General features: G+C 45.7%; 1 protein-coding gene across 5 annotated transcripts in view; it reads left to right on the top strand.

Annotated features, from left to right (window-relative positions):
* The window catches only part of LOC143028531 (uncharacterized), a 389,399-nt gene that overhangs the window by 252,020 nt on the left and 122,671 nt on the right, over positions 1-14,708 (top strand). Inside the window, exon 1 of one of the 5 annotated variants that reach the window (XM_076190784.1) lies at positions 11,780-11,848. The exons of 3 other annotated variants lie outside the window; for them this stretch is intronic. The gene's annotated coding sequence lies outside the window, so the exon portion shown is untranslated. Of the gene's footprint in view, positions 1-11,779; positions 11,849-11,958; positions 11,982-14,708 lie in introns of those variants that run through there. One more of the 5 variants, XM_076190785.1, reaches the window with a different exon arrangement.

Below are 14,708 nucleotides of genomic sequence, written 5' to 3'. Positions count from 1 at the left end.
TCACTGCAGTGACACACCGTGGATACACGGTGTCCAGGGTTCATGTTTGAAATGACCCGGACCACCTGCCCCGCAGACCACGAAAATATAAGGACAAGCAAACCTGATATATACGAAAGAGACCTTAGTTTGGAACTACAAGGACACCGATCCCGACCCCTAAGGTCATCGACCCTAGCGAGTTACCGGTCCAGCTCCTTCGTGGGCTGCTTGGAAAAGGCAGGATGGTACGATCTCGGGACTCCTCCGGAGCGACTCCCCTTCACCCTAACCTGTTGTCCTTGAGGAAGGGCGCTTGATATGCCGAGCGTTTCTCTTATCTTTTCTTGGCTAAGTGGAAGAGGTCTGAATGGTCGTGTTTTCGGACTTGGAGAAGGCCTTCCAAGTTGGCCATTCCTGTGGTGGTAGTCCTAACTACGCTGGATGACAGGCGACAAGGGTGAACTGGTTAGGACTACTGCATCGGGAGAAACTCGGTAAAATCTTCCCAAAAGGTCCTCAAGCAACAAGGAGGGCTCTGTTTACTTCCTTTTGTTGGTTCCTGCCTCCCTGTGTTCAGTTTCTTCCCTGTCTCCACGACACAGTGCTCTACTTGGTGTCCGCACCATGTTATTGTAAATTACAGTTTCCTGGCTCTCCGGAATTTCTGTCATTAACGCGCCTTGCAGACGCCTTGCAGGGCTTGTGTGCCCCTTGTGTTCGCGGTCATCTGGAAGCTTCCTCAGAAGGTCCCCCCCCCCCCACATAGGGGAGACCTGGAGGTGCGCTTTGGTGTGCATCCCTCTGTGCCCCAGTCCAACTCTTCGTCACTTTAGGGTAGCCGTTGGTATCAAACACTTTTCTCAAAGAATTCTTGTTCTGGTCAGCAACGGGGCAAACCTTTCCCACAGGTACACCGTTGCCGTGGTCCCTACGCATCCATAGGCTCGTTTCACACGGATCGACATTTCGCCGGGCGCCGTCGTGTGAAATGAGCCTAAATTTGACGGCTGGGAACGACAGCTGGCCATCCACAGCCATTCACAGCCATCTTCTCGAACTAGATTCCTGTGTTCTTGCCGTGGTCGAAGAAGGGCTTCACGCCGTCGTCGTCGTCGTCCTCCTCCTCCTCCTCCTCCTCCTCCTCCTTGTCCTTGTCCTTTTCCTCTTACCTAACCTCCTCTTCCTTCGCCTCCACCCTCCACCCTCTTCCACAATTGCAAACACATCGTCAGCGAAAGAGGGTGCTGAAGCCGCCTCTCGGATTGTTGCGTTCTTGTCTCGGCCAGCCCATGGGTGTGCCTCTTCGTTGGGGGGGGGGGGCACTCTGCATCTCCAAACGTGAAATGCCTTGTTGAGGCGAGGCATAAACACATCAGCCTCCAGAGCTCTGTCAGTGACACCTTTTCCCAACCTTACATCTGTCTGATCGTCTCCGAAGAAACGATGACATCATCCTCACCTAGATTGAGGTCTTCGGTTTTCTCGAAGTTGGTCGAGTTCTTGAGCATGTGAGGAGAGGTCTCAGCCAGGGGACTTGAGGCGCAGGGTTGTTAGAGGATTCTCTTAGGATTCTCAGAGGTCACTGATGGGCCGTCGAGGTTGGCCACCTCATTGTCGAGTAATCCAGAGACTTGGGGGATGACGAGATTCCCTTATCTTTCAGACCCTCTCCACTTTGTTATTTGCTTTGACACAATATTTGTGATTTGTTGGTCATCAACGTTGGTGGGAGGATTTCTTGACGCATTTAGATGCAGCCAGTCCCTGTATACATTTTCTTTTATGAGATGCAGTTGTATTTATGCCACTCCGCTGATTGGCATAATAGCCTGATAGACTTTCGTACTTGTCATAACCACTTCGGTGAATAGGATTTCATCTGCGGCACACCACGAGGACCCGTCCAGGAATATAAGCATTGTAAACCCAACCTAACCTAATCTAATCATAGTCTAACTTAACCAACCTTAACCCAACCTGACCTAACCTAACCAACAGTAACCAACCCTAATCTGACCTAAACTCACCAACCCTAACCTGACCTAAACTAACCAACCCTAACCAAATTTAACCACCTAACCTGACCTAACCTAACCAAACCTAACCTAACCAAACTTAACCTATCCTAACCAAACTTAACCTATCCTAACCAACCCTAATCTAACCAAACCAACCTAACCTAGCCTAACCTAACCAAGCCCAACCTAACGTAGCCTAAACTAACCAACCCTAACCTAACCTAACCTTGCCTGGCCTTGCCTTAACCTAACCAATTCTAACCTAATCAAACCAACCGTAACCTAACCCTAACGTAGCATAGCTTAACCTAACCAATTCTAACCTAATCAAACCAACCGTAACCTAACCCTAACATAGCATAGCCTAACCTAACCAATTGTATCCTAATCACCCAACCGTAACCTAACCGTAACCTAACCTAACCTAACCTTCGGCCTCGCACAGGCTGCCAGCAGACAGCATATCAGCAGCCGCCTCCCGTGACGCGTTCTCCCGCGCACGTAACGAAGTAAGAACTGTGTAAGTTGCATCCACCCAAATTTAAGTGCCAAGTTGTGCGCGAAGCATTGTAAGCGCCAAACTTTTAACTGAAGCATAAAATGTGGCACCAAATTGGATGAACGTTGGGGGCGACTTGGTTCAGCGTTACTGTACACGGCAGGGAACCCGAGGAACTTGTACATGGAGGCAGTGTATGCCTGTGTGTGTGTGTAATTCACCATGGTCTTGGATCACGTGTTGGACTCGTGATCGACAGCTACTACCCTCCTGGAAGAGAACTCAGAGCTCATATAGAACCGATGTATGGGTAATGATGTGACTTTACACGCGCACACACACACACACACACACACACACACACACACACACACACACACACACACACAAACTCCCTGCCCACGAGAGTTGGAATAACGACTCGCAGCGCAGCGATACTGAAATTATTTCAACCCTGGGCGGGATTCGAACCCGGACCGACGTAGTGGCCGCCGCGAACACTACCACAGCACCATCGAGTCGTGTGTGTGTGTGTGTGTGTGCGTGTGCGTGTGTGCGTGCAAACTCTGGAAGAATAAACGTAAGGCATTGCGATGGGTGGGAGGGGGCGACAAGTAAACTTTGAACCTAAGGCACGGAATTAGAGTATATACGTTATATATGTTACATGCTCGGCAGAAGAAAGTCAACAAAGTACGGCCAAGTAAGAGACTGCCTCGCGCGCTCCGAACGTGACCTGGTTGGTGACGTGAACGATCCGGAACTCGCGCACGCGCGCACACACACAGGTACACACGCACGCACACACACAGGCACTCCTACACGCACACGACTCACATGGCGTAGTGGTAGCGTCCGCGGCCACCACTACGGGGGTCCGGGTTCGAATCCCACCTAGGGCTGAAATAATTTCAGTATCACTGCGCTGCGAGTCGTTACTCCAACTCTCGTGGGCGGGGAGTTGGGTGTGTATGTGCGTATAAGGTCACAGCATTACCCATAGATCGGTCATATATGAGCTCTGAGCTCTCTTCCGGAAGGGAAATAGCTATCGATCACGAGTCCAACACGTGATCCAAGACAATGGTGAATCACATAAGTTCTCAAACGTTCGCACGCACTGATAATTGGAGAGTAAGACCATAAAGGCCTAGTGTAGGCCGTAGAGTCTCTTGCTGTTCCCCCCATTCTTATGTTCTTACACATAGAGACAGGAACACCCCACAAGCGTTGATCCTTTTCTGTATACTACAGTAAGGCAAATACACACACACACACACACACACACACACACACACACACACACACACACACACACACACACACACACACACACACACACACACACACAGTGCAATGCCACAATGTTTACATATTGGTAAGATGTCGACCTCGTGTTGTGTGTGTGTGTTTGTGCACTTTGAAGAAGAGATGAAGAGATGAAGTCCCAAGCCGCCGAGGCGCAGGAACCTGTTTGGGATGAGTGATGGATGACGCCGACGTGAAAGAATTCAAGTGTGAGCAGGTGCATTAGTTCGACCAAGACTCGAACTCGTGTTGTTACGGTTTTCCGCTTTTAAGGAACTCCCCCCCCACCTCCCCCTCCCCCACGCCTCAAAGCACCGTGAACTGTCCCCCACGTTAATCCAAACTGAATTAAATCGTCTGGCGCTTGTTAGAAGAAAATAAGCTGAGCCAGTTGTGTTTGGTCTTTTAGGAGTAAAAGGGTTAAGTGAACCAGTTGTCTGGAAGGGGATAAACGAGATCATTCCCTGACGCTTTGCGGCCCAGAGGGTTGGTTGCAATTAAGTTGAATGGATTGGTCTGACGTAAACCAGAACAAAATAATTAAAGTGACCACTTGGTCGGAAAGGCTGTACACCCTTGCGTGTTTCCGTCAGATGAATGAAGTTACCCGGTGGCAGCCAGAATAAACGCTTTGAGGATAGACGCCCATGTACACGTGTCCTGGCTGCCATATACAGTCGAAGACATCCCCCCAATATATATATATATATATATATATATATATATATATATATATATGTATATATATACACATACACCATTGATCGGTGGATGGGGACCGTATGCCAGCCTCTCGGGGTTGCACCTCCGTATGGTGAGTGAGGGTTTTGAAGCTGGACGTCGGAGAGGGGATGCTCCCCGTCTGGTTGCTGGACTGCTGGAGAGGCGCTGGTGCCTTTGAACATGTTTGTACATGTTTGATGAAGCCGTAAATGTCACGAGGTTGACCTCCCCAGCAAGATGCTTTATTGATTTTGTTCTGGCAGAGCGTCGGTCATGTGCAGACGGGCATCCAGTTGGCAGGCAAGGGGGTCGCGGCCGGTTACGGCCACCTTCATTTCAGAGTCCGTTGGTATCCCTCAGGAGGCGGAAGGATATGTGATATAAGGGGGCGGGATCCTACTCTAGAAGGACTTGGTGGCTTTTGTCTTTGTTGAATGTTTTTGTAATATACATTATGAATATACAGTCTCACCTTCTCAGCCTGCGACTGTTAGGCTTAGTAAGCCAGTCGGTCAATGTGTCCTGTTAATAGTTGTTCTTCTCCACTCCTTTCGATCCATCCATCCGTTTTCCAGGATATCTTTGACTCCCTGGACCCATCTCATTCTAGGACGTCCAGAATATCTTGATCCTTCTGCCATCCGGACCTGGACTAGAGTGCATGTACAATAAAGTGCACGAATAAAAAATAGATAATAAAAAAAAAAAGAATATCTCACTTTTTTTGCGAGCTCTTGGTTGCTACGCACAGCATCATCTCCCCCGATCATCTTACAAAATTAATGAAAAGGTTAATAGAATAATTATATGAATAAGTGAATATAGTAATAAATAAATTAATAAATGAAAATGTTAATGAATTACATGAATAGATGAACGGGTTGGTAGATAAATGGATAGGTTAATAGGTAAAATAAATGAATAAATGAATTGGTTAGATAATTAACTCGCAGTTAAGGAAATCTGAACGGGCTTAACCTACGTGTTACGACTCTTGGGGATTTTGTTTAGTGTCGCATCTGCCAACGCGTCAGTCCGCGTACGGACCTGTGGCGCGAGATCTGTCTGTTGAGGCAACACTTGACTCGGGAATTGTTGCAAGTTGGCACACTGAACCTTATTGATCGACCATGCTTAACAACGGCAACGCCTTCTTCCCACAGTCTTCCCCCCCCTCCCTTTTTTCCAGGTTTTGTGTACTTGCCAATGAGAGGTGGATTTTATTCAGTTGCAGTTGTCGTTCTTGGGAGAAAATGACTCTTTGGTCTACAAGGACCTCGATTTCGAGTTGGTTCGGAGGCTGAAGGTTCAAGTCAGGTGTCTGGTGCATAAGGTCTGCAGATTGCGGCACCGGAGTCCTGGGGTTAAGGCAAAGCGATTATGGACGAACCCCCCCACCCCCCACCCCCACCCCACCTCGCTGAATAAATTCGCCTGACGACAGCCAGAACAAACATACAAGACACCGATAGCAGTGAAAGGGTTAATTGGAATGGGCTGAATAAAATTGGTTGGCGACAGGCAGAGGATAGAATGCGAGTCGGGTTAATAGCAGTGTAACTCTTAATGCTGCGAGACGGGAAAGGCTCCCTCGGCCTTGAGTTTTGGCCAGATGCTTATTGTCGATTGTGCCGGGGCAGCCGCGGGGGTCGGCGTGGGGGTGGGGGGGGAGAAAGTGATGATAGTGCCATAGTCGTCAACACCTCCTGGTGCCATGGCACGGAGGCGGCGGCGGCGGCGGCGGCAGCAGCGGCGTGCACAAGTGAGAAGTGCACGGGAGCAATTGGTGCAATATTAAAAATGACATTTCCTGTGGGCGCTGAGTTGAGCGTGTGGACAAAAGAACGGGCGGCGTGCGCGCGCAGCAACCGCTACCGCCGCCTCCACCCGCCGGCCACCCTCTGGCACCGTCTCACAGAACGTCTGTCTGTGTCTGTCTGTCTGTCTCTGTCTGTTCATCCCTGTACACTAAGACCTAACGCCTCACCACCACCTTCCTCTTTTACTTGTCTTTCTCATCATTATCCCCCCTTTCTCCCCCTTCTCGTTCTTCTCTTCTCTCTATTCCTTCCCCTCATCCTACTCCCCTCTCTTTCCCTTCTTCCTTCTTTTCCCTTCCCTCCTCTCCCTTCCTTCCTCTCCCCTTCATTCCATAGTTTATTTGCAAGCCTAGTCCTATTGTTCTCCTTAGTCTCCTTGTTGTCTCTTACTCCTTTCATCCTAGACTTCTTTCTCCTTCTTACTTCTTTGATTCTATTATTATTATTATTATTATTATTTCGTGTGTGTGTGTGTGTGTGTTTAAGATAATCACTGTTTCACATTTCGATTGTGTTCCCTTGCCCACAAGGATGACTATTGATTATTATCACATTACCCAAGGCAGTGGGCGGGATACAGGGATGACCCATCATCCATGAGGAGCTAAGATGAGAGGGAAGAAAGGGTGGTGGATGGGAGTGAAATTGGTGAGTGATGGGTATATGCCTTTTGACTTTGGCTACCCCCCTAGTGAGGGGTAAAAAACCTTTGGTGTGTGTGTGTGTGTGTGTGTGTACACACACACACACACATTGATAACCGTTATACCCGTCAGTTGACTTGAGGAGACGAGATTTCACTGCGTCATTATCTAATTTAGACGAATAGAATCGCCTGGCGGGACTCAAAACATAAGTACAAGTCCTTATTAGCTGTGATAAAGGTAAGAGATTCCTCTCGAAGGAATCAAAATCGGGCACCACGTAGCCTGGGAGGGGAGGTGGATGGGTGGGAGAAAAGACAGCGACAATTTCCCGTTTTCTCACGACATAAAGTGGCTGGAACGACTTAATGTTCTACTTTAAGTGAGACTGGTTCTAGTCGCCCCCGTTCCTGCAAGTGATTCTCCCCCTTGTCCATCTTTCCATTGCCCATTCCCTACTGTAAGTTACTTAAACGCCTTGGGCTGGTACCGTACAGATCAGTGTCTGCAAAAGAACAAGTCAGTTCGATTCGGAATAAGAAAAAGAACAACGATATGACGTCATGATTCAGTTCGACAGTGGCTGGAGGCATCCTGGCTGGCTGGCTGGCTGGCTTGCTGGCCTTTTGCGCGGTTTCTCGTGACGTCATGTCGTCGGTAGTTTTCTTCCCGGAGTGAACCGAACTCTCGTTCAACCTTTGGTACACATTGGGTTGTGACACACACATACAATCCGATTGTATTTTGCCAAGACACCGTTCAGGCGTCTGGTGGAGGTGCGGGGTTGGGGGTACAGGTTAGGTGAGTGTGTGTGTGGGGGGGGGTTAGGTTGGGTGTGTGTGGGGGGGGGGCTATCTCATTTCAAGCTTGCCAAAACAGAATCTATATAGAACAACGTGTTAGCTCTGCGTGGCTGTATAGCGGCTTAAAGGATTTTTTTTTCTGTTGGCACTTGTTGGGTTTTCCGAAACGATTTGATCGTAGACAGAACTATGTAGTAAAGAATACTAAACGCTTTTATATGTATCAAAGCATCAGTAGAACTGTGCTTTGAAACATGAATTTCATTTGCAACTTCTCAAAGACCAAAAGTGTTGTGGTCGATAATATGAAATGCATGAAGGCAAAGGAAGCCTACAAGAAGTTCAAGCAAGACATTGTTAAGGTATCACATATAGCATTTGCTAAACTAGTTCAAGAATGCAATTGACCTAGCATGTTTTCAAAACAGCCAGGAAGTGGTTAGTAGTTTATCAATGTGAGCCAACTAGTAAGGAGAGCGGAAAATGACAATTTTCTTTATTCGAAAGATTATTACCCCAAAAGTGGTTTCAGATTATATATTACTTAGTTAAATGGGGTAATATTTTCTGTGAGAGATAGAGATCGAGAGAGGGTGGGGGAGCACTTCTGTTGTGTCCATTGTATAACACGCTTTACATCCTCAGGTTTTAAAAAAAAGTTCAAACTATCTTGTTTGTGTACACACTTGACACCCAAGTCTGTCGTCTTTGTGATCTAGTCGTTCCTGGCATTCTTTGTATTGCCTGGCACTTTGCCTCCCACATGTACGTGTCCTGGGGGTTGGGGGGAGTGGGGGGGTCTTCAGAAGACCATTTCACAAGAACCCTTGACGTCACCAGTCCCAGGACCACGGTTGATATTGTCACCCAGGCCGTATCAGTCTCCTCATTAATGCTGGACTCGCTTTCTTTATCCTCTTTAGTGTCTATAAGAGAAAGAAAAATGTCTGTTGTATTTGTGTGGAGGCCAGGGAAATCGTGCCAAACTTGGCACCTGGTGGGGTCGACCGCGGCAGGCCAAGTGATTTAGAAAACGTGGTGGACTATTGGGGAATAATATGGCCACTTAACTTAACAAATGTGACGAAACTAGGACGTCAAAGAGTTAGTTTGCGTTTGTGTTTTCGGTGCCACAAGCAAAGAGTAATGGTTACTTGCAAGTGACACTAACTTAGATGTTAGGAAAATGTTGTTGGCACTTAGAGCTGTGCAGATGAAATGTGCTGGCACAGGTTGTGCATAAGGTTGGCGACATCAGCCCGGCATATACCTTATGATAATGTGAGGCAGAGAGTGCAGGCTAATAACAGCGATTCTCAGTCAAGTTCACGACCTAAGAAGTCGGGTCAGTAGCACGAAGGAACAACACGCAGTGACGACAGTAACCAGTGAATTATGTAATTACGAATTAAACATGCTTGAAAGTATGCAATTATAGTCTTGGAAGAAGAATGCGAATTAGATATGATAAACCTGCATTTAAAAGTTCAATTATTGTGATTGACGTTTTCTGATGTCTAAGTACTTGGTATCACTGTTAATCTGTCAATAGAATAATTGTTATTTCATTTGTTATGACAAGTGGAAGCTCAGGAGAGGCGTCTCGTCATGCTGTGCCACAGGCAATCCAGCCAACCAGGTATAGTATTTGAAATGTTATCATGATTGTCATAAATGAAACTATGAATTCCGAAGTGCAGATACGTAGATGAATAATGACTATAATAATGTTAATGATAATGTGATCATAATAATAATAGTAATAAAAATACTGAAAGAAATAGGTTCTCTACAATACGGAGATACTTTCTTGACCCTGCATTGAGTGAAGGTTCCTGTTTGGGTAAAATCGTTTGACGCTATACATGGTAGAGTACGTGAAGGCACGGGTTCCTCTCCTGCGGATTAATTGACGTAACCGAAGTAAAATAATCAAAAGCATTGACGCTCTTTTTTTTTGGGGGGGGGAGGAAGGGGGCTTAGGGGCAGTTGTCATTGTAGCTACTGAACCTGTTCAGTCTTGAGTTTTGTCCAATCCTATTCCTCGCCAGCTTTTGAAATGTGTTCTTCCAGTAAGAAGAAATAATGATAATATTAATAGAGAATAAAAACGATTCTCGAGTTCGTAGTAGCACTGAAATAAAAATATTCCCGAGTTCGTGAAATCCTCTTCGGGAGTTGGCGACCGAAGTGGCGGCTGTGGTCTTCTAAGGACGCGTGGTCTCGGTAGATGATGATGATGATGATGATGGTGATAGCAATGTCCTTCATGCAATGGTTGGAGAAACGTTGATGTCCTCACGAGGGTCACGTGGCTCAGGGCGACCCCGGGGTTCAGGACGACCCCAGGGACGTGGCTGAAGCCTTCAGAGATCATGGGTACCTTCGGTCATTGTTTCTCAACCTTTTAAGTTTTGTGTACCCCTTATATCGACTTTTGTATTCAGTGGGCCCCTTGATACGGGATTAGGGTAATTTTACATTGGTAAGTAAGAATTGTTAATAAAAATTTTTTTCACAAGAATTGATGTTTATTATCAGATTATTTTCATTGTACAAACATCGTGTGATATCCAATTATGAAAAAAACTGAGCCATGACAGGATCAACTCTAACATGTTGAATTCCCCATCCTGCGGATCCCTGATTGAGAAACACTGCCTTAGGACGATGAGCGAAAAAGAAAGTGGAAATGATATTCGCCAAGAGTCGTGACCCGGCCTGCTGTTCATATGTACTTATAGACCAGTGGTTCTTAACCCCTGGGTCGCGACCCAAATTTGGGTCGCCAAGCCATTTTATTGGGTCGCTAAGGGTTTGCAGAAAATAATTATTTTCCCACTACAAATATATTATAATTATATACTGTAATAATTAAAATACATGATGCCTAGTTTTAGGATTCTAAGCAGACCATGATTAAATAAAAACTCCAAAGCAGAAAATTTATTTGTAGGCTTGGGTCGCGATGCTTGATTTGTGCAAAATTTTGGGTCGCGATGCTTGATTTGTGCAAAATTTTGGGTCGCGATGCTTGATTTGTGCAAAATTTTGGGTCGCTGCCAAAAAAGGTTAAGAACCACTGTTATAGACCGATCAGCCTGGTTTGATTTTTTTTTTCTCGTTAATTTAGGTATCGTCACCATGGACAGTCTGGAGACCCATTACTCAGTTAACGCCGCGAACTCCCCTCTATCAGGAGGACGGTGCCCCTTACTGAGGCCCTTGGTCCAACTCGCTGGCGGTAGTATTCGAACTCCCGTCACCTCGACCTCCGCCGCAAGTAGCGACGCTCTAAACCGCTCGACCAGTGAGGGGGAAGGGGAGGGGGGAGAATGTGGTTGTGATGTTTCGAGGGGGTCGGGGTGGGAGTGGATGTCAGAGATTCGGGGCACTTCACGAGGGATGGCAGAACTTTGGGTTATATCTCAATGTCTTGGGAATAAACTTGCAATATATAGACTCACCCATTGTCCGCTGGCGTGGATCGAACTCGAAGTGTGTGAGGACTTGGTGGTAGCAGTGAACCTTGAACACAAGTAATCCACTTTGAATATTTGTTTTTGCGGTGGGTGATTTTTTTCATTAATTAATTTTTAGTATTAGTATTTAGTTATTATTTCATTTATTATTACCTTGTTTTATTTATTTATTGTTATTTTTTCCTGTGGTTCCCAGCCAGAGAAGGGTTTATCAAGAATACAGTGAGTTACCTAATGTTTGGTACAGTGAAATCTATATCTAGGTAAGCTTACAAATGACCATGATCTCGACAGATACTTCAGTAACTCATTAATATCACCTCATCAACTGGACCTAAACTGAACAGGTGTAAGGATATGGTTGCGTCGGTTGTGGTGTATTATGTTAGTTATCCCACTTAGAAGTAACATGTTACTAATTCCATTTAATTCTGCCTATTGTGTGTGTAGTATGTTTAATCCCCTTTGTTTTAACATCGGGTTTCTCTCTTCTGTTGCAGGTACGTGACCTTGACTGTAATAATAAGAAGAGGAGGAGGAAGAAGAGAAGCATTGTATTCCAAATTCAGGTATGACACGAATGAATGGTGCGTGTGGCGTTTTGCCTTGTTGCGACGCGCAAGTTTGAATGGACCTGGATTTATTGAAAGGACGTGTGACGAAGAATTACTGCACTTACGGTGACGTCACTGTGTACTGAAGGTATGCATCACTCGCAAACTGGAGGGGAAGGGGGGGAGTGGGTGTGTGGGGGGACGAAGGAAATTGGAATGAGGCGGATCATTGTGTCATGTGGCTTGTGGGCTTCTCCCCCTCCCCCCGTTTCTCTCTATCTATCTATCTACCTATCTGTCTCTCTCTTACTCTCTTTCTGCCTCTATCTCTATCTCTATCTACCTATCTCTTACTCCCTGTCTCAATCTCTAACTTTATCTCTGTCTCTCCATCTTTCTCATTCTGTGTATGTGTGTGTGTGTGTGTGTGTGTATCTGTGTGTGTATGTGTTTGTTCTAAGGCTGTCCACCATTCAGAGGAAATAGCTGTAACCTTCATAGATGGTTTCCCCTGTGCGATCCGCAACTCGGCCGGACCCCTACAAGAAGAGCCAAGACGACGAACTAGTTTGGTCCAGGAGAAGGAAGGAAGTTATGGACTTCTGTAGACACTGTCTCATGTGTATAAGTATAATGTCTTTGACCTTGAAGGCAGGATGCTCTATCTGAAGGAAAAAAGTTTCTTGAATAAAGTTTGTTTCACTTACAGGTACCACAGTTATTCGCAGTATAATCCTGTACATATTATTATCATGTTACTGGATACTTGAGTTGCTTGGTCGAAAATGAAATTGCATGAAAATGGATACAAGAATAGACCTCAGAACTCGTGTTCGTGTTGGTCATTAACGGAATCGAACCGTTTGGTGTATTGGCCATAACAAAGACACTGAAGTGTGTCGCTCCGTAGGGAACGGGTTTGAAGAGTCTCTCTCTCTTTCTCTCTCTCTCTCTCTCTCTCTCTCTCTCTCTCTCTCTCTCGCTCTCTCCCTCTCTCTCTCTCTCTCTCTCACTCTCTCTCTTATTTGTTTGTGTTTTCCTCTCAAGGGTGTGTCGTCAATAATGCATTGATTCTTGAAACGAAACAACAGAACCTGAAGTGGTTATTTCAGGTCATTATCCTACTGTAGGGGTTCATATGCAACCGAATAAAATCACCTGTGGGCAGCCAGAAGGAGAGGAAAAGTGCCATAGGGTACGCGAGGGTTGAAGGGTAAATTATTTGGTAAGTGTGACCTGTCTTCTGTTAATAGGTGACCCATCTTGCAATGGTGGGAGAGTTTACCCTCCCTACATACTCTACCGAACATATTTATTCTACTTATGTCCATTATCCTACTTAGCCTAATTATCCCAGTAACCCTGCTTATCTCCCTTATCTTATACGTACTCCCTTTACTTTCCTTATCCTACTTAACTTACGTACTCCCTTTATCGTCCTTATCCTACTTATGTCACTTATCCTACTTAAATTACGTAATTCCTTTATCTTCCTTATCCTACTTAAATTATGTACTCCCTTTATCTTCCTTATCCTATGTAACTTACGTATTCCCTTTATCTTCCTTATCCTACATAAATTACGTACTCCCTTTATCTTCTTTATCCTGCTTATCTCCCTTATCTTACTTAAGTTACTTACTCCCTTTACTTTCCTTATCCTACTTATGTATCCTACTTAAATTACGTACGCCCTTTACCCTCCTTATCCTACTTATCTTACTTTATTTAACTTCGTTATCCTCTGTAACCTACGTACATCCTTTATCCTCATCCTCTCTATGCCCTCTCTTCCCTCTCTTCCCACTCTTCCCTCTCTTCCCACTCTTCCCTCTCTTCCCTCTCTTCCCACTCTTCCCTCTCTTCCCACTCTTCCCTCTCTTCCCAATCCTCCCTATCTTCCCAGTCTACGCTTTCTACCCTCTCCATACCCGAACGTGGCATCAAGTTGTATCAAAGCTTTGTAGCCATCGTTTCACAGGAGTCGGTGTCAGTCGATATCTGAGAGAGAGAGAGAGAGGATGCCTTGACTGTAGTCCGTGCCAGCGATCCTAAAAATAATAAACTTCACGTTGTGGCAACATCTTCGTCAGAGCTGTGTCTGGTCGCTTACTGAAGTCGAACGCAACGCGACGCGCGCATACTTTGGTGGATGTTGCCTTAACCTGAGGTTTATTGTCGACAACATTCCGAGGGCTTTAGCAAGGGAGATGCAGGCAAGGTCATCATAACTAGACGTGACAGAAGTCGTAGTAATGGATCTGAATATGAAAATTTTAGGTTTAAAAAGAAAACAGGCAAGAACTGGTTTGTCAACAAAGTGGTTAATGAATGGAACAGACTTAGTAACCATGTGCTGAGCGCTGAAACTGTTGGTTGTTTTAACAGGAAGTGAGGTCATTTTATGGATAGGGATGATAGGTAGTAATGGACTTGGAACTATCAAGTGTAGGCCTTGTGGTCTTTTGTGGGGGCATATTAGGGATTTGAGGGAGGCTGAAGTGGCTGAGTAAGGGGAAGAGAGAGGGTAAGAGTGTATGAGGGAGTATTATCGAGGTTGGGTTGTGTGTGTGTGGGGGGGGGGGCTACAGCAGGTCCCTATAATCAAGTCACAGTGTCCAACATTGATCCTATCAATACTGAAGGTGGGGTGATTGAATAAAATCGCCTGACGGCAGAGTAAAATAAAAGTCATCCTGTACAGAACATAAGAATGAAGGAGACTGCAAGAGACCATAAGGCCTGCACTAGGATACTCCATGTCCATTACCACCTGTCATCCCCATCCATAAAGTTATCTAAAACAGTGCCACAAATATATGAAGATCTTCATGTAAGAATGAAATTTCTTTTAATAAAAATCCGTTTCAAGCTA

The sequence above is a fragment of the Oratosquilla oratoria genome, chromosome 9 (assembly GCF_046742065.1).
Source record: "Oratosquilla oratoria isolate Oo_2021 chromosome 9, ASM4674206v1, whole genome shotgun sequence".
Classification (NCBI taxonomy): Eukaryota; Metazoa; Arthropoda; class Malacostraca; order Stomatopoda; family Squillidae; genus Oratosquilla; species Oratosquilla oratoria.
This window is presented reverse-complemented; position numbering and strand designations above follow the sequence as displayed.